The sequence below is a fragment of the Cajanus cajan genome, chromosome 10 (assembly GCF_000230855.2).
Source record: "Cajanus cajan strain Asha chromosome 10, NIPB_CcT2T_4, whole genome shotgun sequence".
NCBI lineage: Eukaryota > Viridiplantae > Streptophyta > Magnoliopsida > Fabales > Fabaceae > Cajanus > Cajanus cajan.
In genome coordinates this window covers 20,292,160-20,300,511 of record NC_138526.1, presented here as the reverse complement: position 1 = coordinate 20,300,511, position 8,352 = coordinate 20,292,160, and positions in this window count along the sequence as shown.

Genomic DNA, 8,352 nt, shown 5'->3' with positions numbered 1-8,352 from the left:
TTTGACATCAAAGATGCCGCCGACATGTGCTTAGTGAGGGACATTCAATTCCCTCCTAAATTTAAAGTGCCGGATTTCCCAAAGTATGTGGGATCGACTTGCCCCAAAAGTCATCTCACCATGTACTGTCGCAAGATGGCTGCATATGCCACAAATGAAAAGCTCTTGATCCACTACTTTCAAGAGAGCTTAGCTGAAACTGCACTCAACTGGTATATGCAGCTAGATGGAAATCTAGTACATACGTGGAGGCAGTTGGCCGACGCCTTTCTCAAGCGCTATAAATACAACATCGACCTAACACCCGATAGGTCAGATCTTCAAGCCTTGAGTAAAAAGAATGATGAATCCTTCAAGGCGTACGCCCAACGTTGGAGGGAGTTGGCGGCACAGATAGAGCCCCCGCTGTCGGATAAGGAGACGGTGTCCTTATTCATCAACTCGTTGACTGGTCCCTATTACGATAAAATGATAGGGAACACAACGACACTCTTCTCGGACATCATCACCATTGGAGAAAGGGTGGAACAAGGACTTAAAAGTGGGAAGCTGGCTAAGCCTTCCCAACCATATGAAGCTAAGAAGGCCTTCGGGAAGAAGAAAGAAGGAGGAGTCAACGCTGTAACCATTTCTCCATCTTCTTCCACTTCGAAGTCAGGCAAATCGCAATACAACTCTGTGAAGAAGTTTGACAAACTTCCGACCACTTATAGCGATCTCCTGCCGAAGCTAGTAGAGGCGCGTCTTATAGCTTACATTCCACCAAAGAAAGTGAATCCACCTTACCCCGATTGGTACAATCCACAAGACAAATGTCTATACCATTCGGGGGCACCGGGACATTCAACGGAGAACTGCAGAGCTCTCAAGTATAAGGTCCAAGACCTTATCGATGCTGGGTGGGTCACTTTCGATTCGACGGCGCCCGACGTGAGCAAGAATCCTCTACCGCAGCAGGAGTAGAGAGAAGGGCAAGCCATGATAGGGCCCCTCCATATTTTTTCTTTTAGGGACTCATGATCAGTACCCGAGATCATGAGGACCTTTTCATGTAAATAAAGGGTTTTGTACAGTTTTACACTCATATATCAATAAAGAGGCATTTTTTTCACACATTATTCTCTCATTTTGTTCTATTCTCTCTCTCTCATTAATATTAATAAACTCTAAACCTAAACAGAACCAATAAATAATTATGTCTGTGATTGCTCGCTCTGACCGGGATCCGAAAGCCGAGGGTGAATGGGTTGAGTTGGACAGTGATGAGGAGACCATCTCTCCGGATCTGCAAAGACTGCTAGATCAAGAAGCTCGTCTACTCCAACCGAATCAAGAAGAATTGGAGACCGTGAATTTGGGGCAGGATCGAGAATTGAAAGAGGTCAACATTGGAACCCGTATCAGTGATGGAATAAAAACACAATTGATTCAATTATTGAGGGAATACAAGGACGTATTTGCAGGGTCGTACCATGATATGCCCGGTTTGGACTCCAACATTGTCGAACACAAGTTGCCCTTAAAAGAGGGGTTTCGACCCATTAAGCAAAAGCTTCGACGAATCAAGCCCGAATGGTCCTTAAAGATTAAGGAGGAGGTAGAAAAACAATTGGACGCGGGATTCTTGGTTGTATCCCAGTATCCCGAATGGCTGGCTAACATTGTGCCAGTCGTCAAAAAGAATGGGAAGGTTAGAGTGTGTGTTGATTATAGGGATTTGAATCGTGCCAGTCCAAAGGACGATTTTCCCTTGCCCCACATCGATACACTCGTGGATCACACCGCCACAAACACACTCTATTCCTTTATGGATGGATACTCGGGGTATAATCAAATCAAGATGAATATAGAAGACCGCGAGAAAACTTCTTTCATTACACCCTGGGGAACTTTCTGCTACAGGGTGATGCCTTTTGGACTTAAAAATGCGGGTGCCACCTACCAACGAGCGATGGTGACGCTATTCCACGATATGATCCACAAAGAAATTGAAGTATACGTGGATGACATGATCGCGAAGTCAAAAGACGAGATGGACCACATCCAATATTTGAGAAAATTATTCAATCGGCTTCGTAAGTATCAGCTTAAGCTAAACCCGGCTAAGTGTACTTTCGGAGTTCGGTCAGGTAAGCTTCTCGGGTTCATCGTCAGTGAAAAAGGCATAGAGGTGGACCCCGATAAAGTAAAGGCAATAATGGAAATGCCTCCTCCTAAAACTGAGAAAGAAATTAGAGGATTCCTCGGCAGGGTGAACTACATTGCAAGGTTCATCGCACAGTTGACTGACACGTGCAAGCCGATATTTAAGCTATTGCGCAAGAATCATTCCGAAACTTGGGATGAGAATTGTCAACGAGCTTTTGACAAGGTCAAACAGTGCTTGGCCAATCCACCAGTATTGGTGCCACCTGTCGAAGGAAGGCCATTAATCCTCTATCTAACAGTGCTTGATGAGTCCATGGGAGCCGTGCTAGGGCAACAGGACGAAACTGGAAAGAAAGAACGAGCCATCTACTACTTGAGCAAGAAATTTCTAGATTATGAAACCCGCTACACGCCATTAGAAAAGACTTGCTGTGCGTTAGCGTGGGCAACACAAAGGCTCAGGCAGTATATGATAAGGCATACTACTTGGTTGGTTTCCAAAATGGATCCAATTAAGTATGTGTTCGACAAGCCAATAATCACTGGGAAGATCGCCCGATGGCAAGTACAATTATCAGAATTCGACATCATACATGTCACACAAAAAGCCATCAAGGGTAGTACCCTAGCTGATTACCTAGCACACGGGCCGACCAATGATTACCAATCCCTTCAGGATGATTTCCCCGATGAGCATATAATGAGTATACAACATGAAGAACCAAAAGATGATGCGTGGACCATGTATTTTGATGGAGCCTCCAACATGCTTGGACAGGGGATTGGAATAGTATTAATCTCCCCACAAGGAAAGCATATCCCCTTAACGGCAAGACTCAACTTCGACTGTACAAATAACATGGCCGAATACGAGGCTTGCGCGTTAGGAATCCAAGCAGCAATCAACAATGGTATCCTAAAGCTCAAAGTATTCGGAGATTCGGCTTTAGTCATCCACCAACTGCGAGGTGAATGGGAAGTCCGAAATCCTAAGCTGATACCATATGTTGAACATATCAAAGACCTGATACAATTCTTTCAAAATGTCGTCTTTGAATATATCCCAAGGGAGGAAAATCAGTTCGCTGACGCCCTTGCTACACTATCATCGATGTTCGCCTTGGATAAGGAGCATGAAATGCCCATCATCAATATCCGGCGGCACGATAAGCAAGCGTTCTGCCTACTGATAGATGAAGCTGTTGACGATCATCCATGGTTCCATGACATCAAACAATATCTGTCAAAAGGGGAATATCCTGATATGGCTAGCGATAATGATAAAAAGCATATCCGAAGAAGGGCCATGGGATTTCTGTTGATTGGAGAAACCCTCTACAAAAAGAATTATGACTCGGTCTTGTTGAGGTGCATAGACCAAGTCGAAGCTCAAAATGTAATCAAAGAAATACATGAGGGGGTTTTCGGTACCCATATCCCCGGGCCTGCAATGGCTAAGAAAATCCTCAGAGCAGGATATTATTGGTCGACCATTGAAAAGGATTGTTACCAATACGTCCGGAAATGCCACAAGTGTCAAGCATACGCCGACAACATTCATGTCCCACCAACGCCACTCAATGTGTTGGCTTCACCATGGCCATTCGTAATGTGGGGCATGGATGTTATTGGACCCATCGAGCCAAAGGCATCCAATGGACATAGGTTCATCCTTGTGGCCATTGACTATTTCACCAAATGGGTAGAAGCGGCATCGTATGCTCATGTGACCCGAAAGGTGGTAACATCCTTCATCAGAAATAATATCATATGCAGATACGGTATTCCCGACAAAATCATCACTGATAATGGATCCAATTTGAATAATAAGATGGTGGAAGAACTGTGCAAAGAGTTCAAAATTCAGCACCATAACTCTTCCCCATATCGACCAAAGATGAATGGGGCGGTCGAGGCAGCCAATAAGAATATCAAGAAGATAGTACAAAAGATGGTTGTCTCATTCAAAGACTGGCATGAGATGCTACCCTTCGCTCTCCATGGTTATAGGACTTCAGTACGTACATCCACAGGAGCTACTCCATTCTCCCTTGTTTATGGAATGGAGGCAGTTCTGCCGGTTGAAGTCGAGATACCGTCTCTGAGAGTAATCATGGAAGCAAAACTTTCCGAGGCAGAATGGGTTCAAAGTCGACACGACCAATTGAACCTTATCGAAGAAAAACGACTGAACGCCATATGCCATGGTCAAGCCTACCAAAGGAAGATCAAAAAGGCTTTTGACAAGAAAGTCCATCCTCGAATCTACCATGAGGGAGAGCTGGTGATGAAGAAATTGCTACCAGCTCAAAAGGACAAAATCGGAAAGTGGGCCCCAAATTACGAAGGACCATACGTGGTAAAGCGAGCCTTCTCCGGGGGAGCATTGATTCTCACAGACATGGACGGAGAAGAACTTCGATACCCAGTCAACGCTGACGTGGTAAAGAAGTATTATGCTTGAAGACGTTGCTTGCATCAGCCCGTTAGGATGAAAACCCAAAAAGGGCATCCTAGGCAAAAGTTAGGGCAAAACAAAAAGCCTGCCAGTACAAGGGTACTAGGCAAAACAAAGGCAAAATTATCCCCGCTAGGACATGTCCTAGGCAAAAATTAGGGGCAAAAGAATAAGATGCAAAAAGTAAAGCAAGCAACGATCACTTGAACCGAAAACCGAAAGGCGGTTCAAGTGATAATCTTCTAGAAGCAAGCGTCTTGCAGCATCTACACTCCTGGCTCAGGCATCTCACCCGAAACAACTAGGGAAACGGGAAGAGCAGCAATCACAGATATAATTGTTTAAGCCAAAAATGTATAGCCCACCTCGGCCAGCCATTCTTCAGAAATTCCCTTTGTAAACCTTTCTGTAAAAAAAAAAAAAAAAACTTGTGAATATCAATAAAATATCCATTTGTTTCTTTTCTTTCTCGACCATGTGATTATGCCTCTGAATTGGTTTTTCATAAAATTGTACGAAATTCCATTAATAATCGGTCAATAAAAGAAAATTGGAGGGGTTCCTGTAAAATCCATAATCTCCTGCATAAAGGCTCACAAAAATACTCCCTCGCGTCAATGACAGAAAGTCCTCCAAGAAGAAGAGGATAGAGAGAGCCACTCACTTTTCTAAATAAATGAACAAAAATAAAAATTGTATTGCATTTGTGCATCACACACACATTAGTTGTACATTCAAAGACCTTATCATGAGGCAACCACATAAAATAGAAAAATAGAAAATTGCTTGTGTATGACAGCAGCAAGTAAAAGGCAAGGATACAGAAAATCCAACAAACAATTTGTACAGAATAACTGTGCCTGGAGAGGCTTACCAAAATACTCCTCATCCCCCAACTGTACAGAGTAAATGAGCCTGGAGAGGCTCGCAGAAATAATACTCCCCAGAGAAAACCTCAACTCAAGCTCATGGAACGAATCCCCAACAAGAGCTATCAAAGCAAAACCGACGCAATCCCCAATGGAAGCACGATCACCCAAGCAGTATATCTAGTCAAAGGACTTAAAACTTCCTCAGTGGAAGATAGCTCTCTGACTCAAGCGCTGAGTGAGGCTAAGCCTGCAGAGGCTTCCTAAATAATACTCTGGGATACATAAGATCCCACATTCCCCAGTCGCCTACTCAGAGGCATCCCTACAAAAGGAGAAAAATCAAAAAAACATCAATAACCATTCCCCAAGCGGAATTTGGCACTCAGCCGAACACTGAACTTCAAATCCCCAGTCGCCTACTCAAGAGGCACCCCTTCAAAAAGAGAAAAAATCAAAAAGATCAATAACCATTCCCCAAGAGGAATTCGGCATTCAGCCAATCATCAAACATCAAGATAATTCGCCTATTCAGAGGCACTCTTTCAAAAAAGAGAAAAAAATCGAAAAGATCAATAATCATTCCCCAAGCGGAATCCGGCTCTCAGCCTATCATTGAATATCAAGATGATCTGCCTAACAGAAGAGGCCAATCACAACCAATGACAAAATCCCCTGGCGGATAACAGCCTACACAGAGGCAACAAAATCCAAGAGTTAAAAAGAGTTACCCGAATAAGGATAACCGGGATACTCCACCAACGTCAAAAGGACGTCAGCCAAACATAAGGCATCGCTCAACTCAGAGAGAAAGAGCATCTGTGTCTATACCCCAAGGAGTCAGAAATTCCCCAAGGGTACCAACAATGCAATGCAAGTTGGGGAACAGGAACCTGTGAATGACTGCACATCCCCTAGACGGATCCCTGCGTTATCTAGCCCTCAGTGGCACAAAATCAAAAAACAACCGTCGAAGCAGCATCGTGGACTGTGGAGACAAAATCATCACAAATCCCTGGAAAGGAGATATTCACGCTACCCCCGTCGTCACAAACACGGAGGTATGCAGCTTCCGGCTCGAGCAATGAGCGAAGCTATCTCTGGAAAGGGGGTACTCACTGCTTACCGTTGTCACAAGGGTACTTAGCTTCCGGCTCGAACAAAGAGTGAAGCTAAGCCTGGAGAGGCGGTACTCACAGCTTCCAGCTTGGGCAGCAAGCAAAGCAAAGCCTGGAGAGGCGAAACTCACACTGCTCACCGTCGTCACAAAGGTGCTTAGTTTCCGGCTCGAACAAAGAGCAAGACTAAGCCTGGAGAGGCGAAACTCTCACTGCTCACCGTCGTCACAAAGGTGCTTAGTTTCCGGCTCGAACAAAGAGCGAGACTAAGCCTGGAGAGGCGAAACTCACACTGCTACCGTTGTCACAAGGGTACTTAACTTCCGGCTCGAACAAAGAGTGAAGCTAAGCCTGGAGAGGCGGTACTCACAGCTTCCAGCTTGGGCAGCAAGCAAAGTAAAACCTGGAGAGGCTACTCGACAATTTTCCACCGAAAGACGCTACAAGTCAGAAGGTCGGCGCATCACCCGGACAATTGGGTCAACTCCTTTACTTGTCAGCCGGTACACCAAAAGGCCGTCCGACTAAGTAAAGGGGGGGCAGCTGTAGACCCCTAAAATTGTCCGGGTCGGAAATAAAGCTTGAAGACTCTCGAAGACTGAAGGAAGATCAGCCAGAAGGACTCCTGGAAGGCCCTAGGAGGGTTCTCTGTAGGTCTAGAGGTCTTAGAATAGCTCAAAATAAGGAAGTGGAGGGAATGAAGCCCAATACGGCCGTACTGAACTTAATACGGCCGTATTGAAGCTTCAATACGGCCGCCGTGAACTCAATACGGCGTATTGAAGTTTCTGAAACTTCAATACGGCCGTACTGAAATCAATACGGCCGTATTGAAGCTTCAATACAGCCGTATTGAACTTAATACGGCCGTATTGAAATTTCTGAATTTCAATACGGCCGTATTGAACTCAATACGGCCGTATTGAAGTTCAAAAAATTCAATACGGCCGTATTGCTTCTGTAGGCCGTATTGCGCCTATTCCCTATAAATATGACGTCAATTGGACGTCATTCCACACTTTTTCAGATAGTTTCAACCCTCTCCTTGAGTATTCTGGGGTTTTTGAGCAGTGTTCTGCCCTAGAAATCACTCGGAGAGTTGATCCGACAAAGTTCTTGAGCCCCGAGCCATTTTGCTTGAGGATCGAACCTAGTCGAAGGGAAATCCTCCGGATTTCCATAGTTAAAAGTTTTAGGAAGGAGCAAGCGAGCTTGTAGAGCGAGGGAACGCCAAAAAGCTTCCCAGTTTTACTCAATATATAAAAGCACGCTTCAAGAGGTTTCTTCTTAAATCCTTCCTTTTACTGCTTTCTGTGTGCATATTTAAACTGTCATCATGTAGATAGTTAATTTATAATCGCTTATAATAAATAGGGGTAATTTAGTAATTTTACGTTGTTATTTTAGAAAATAATCTGTCATAGGGAACCCGAAAGGGGCGCTGTGGGGTGCTAACACCTTCCCCACGCGTAACCGACTCCCTTACCCAACTCTGGTTGTAATGGCCAAAGTTGATTTATAAAATCAATTGCCTTATCCCTTTTTCCAATGTTTTGAGTAAAACATTGGTGGCGACTCCACGAACCCTCCTTTTACGAAAACCACTAATCCATGGAGGGTCCCGCTTGGGATTAATATGGATTGGTGAGACATTTTAATAAATAAATTGGATAAGATCGACAAGGTCTCAGTTTGAGAACAAGTCGTTCTAATAATCCAATACACTTTCAAAACTAAAATAAAAGCGAGCTCGACCGTC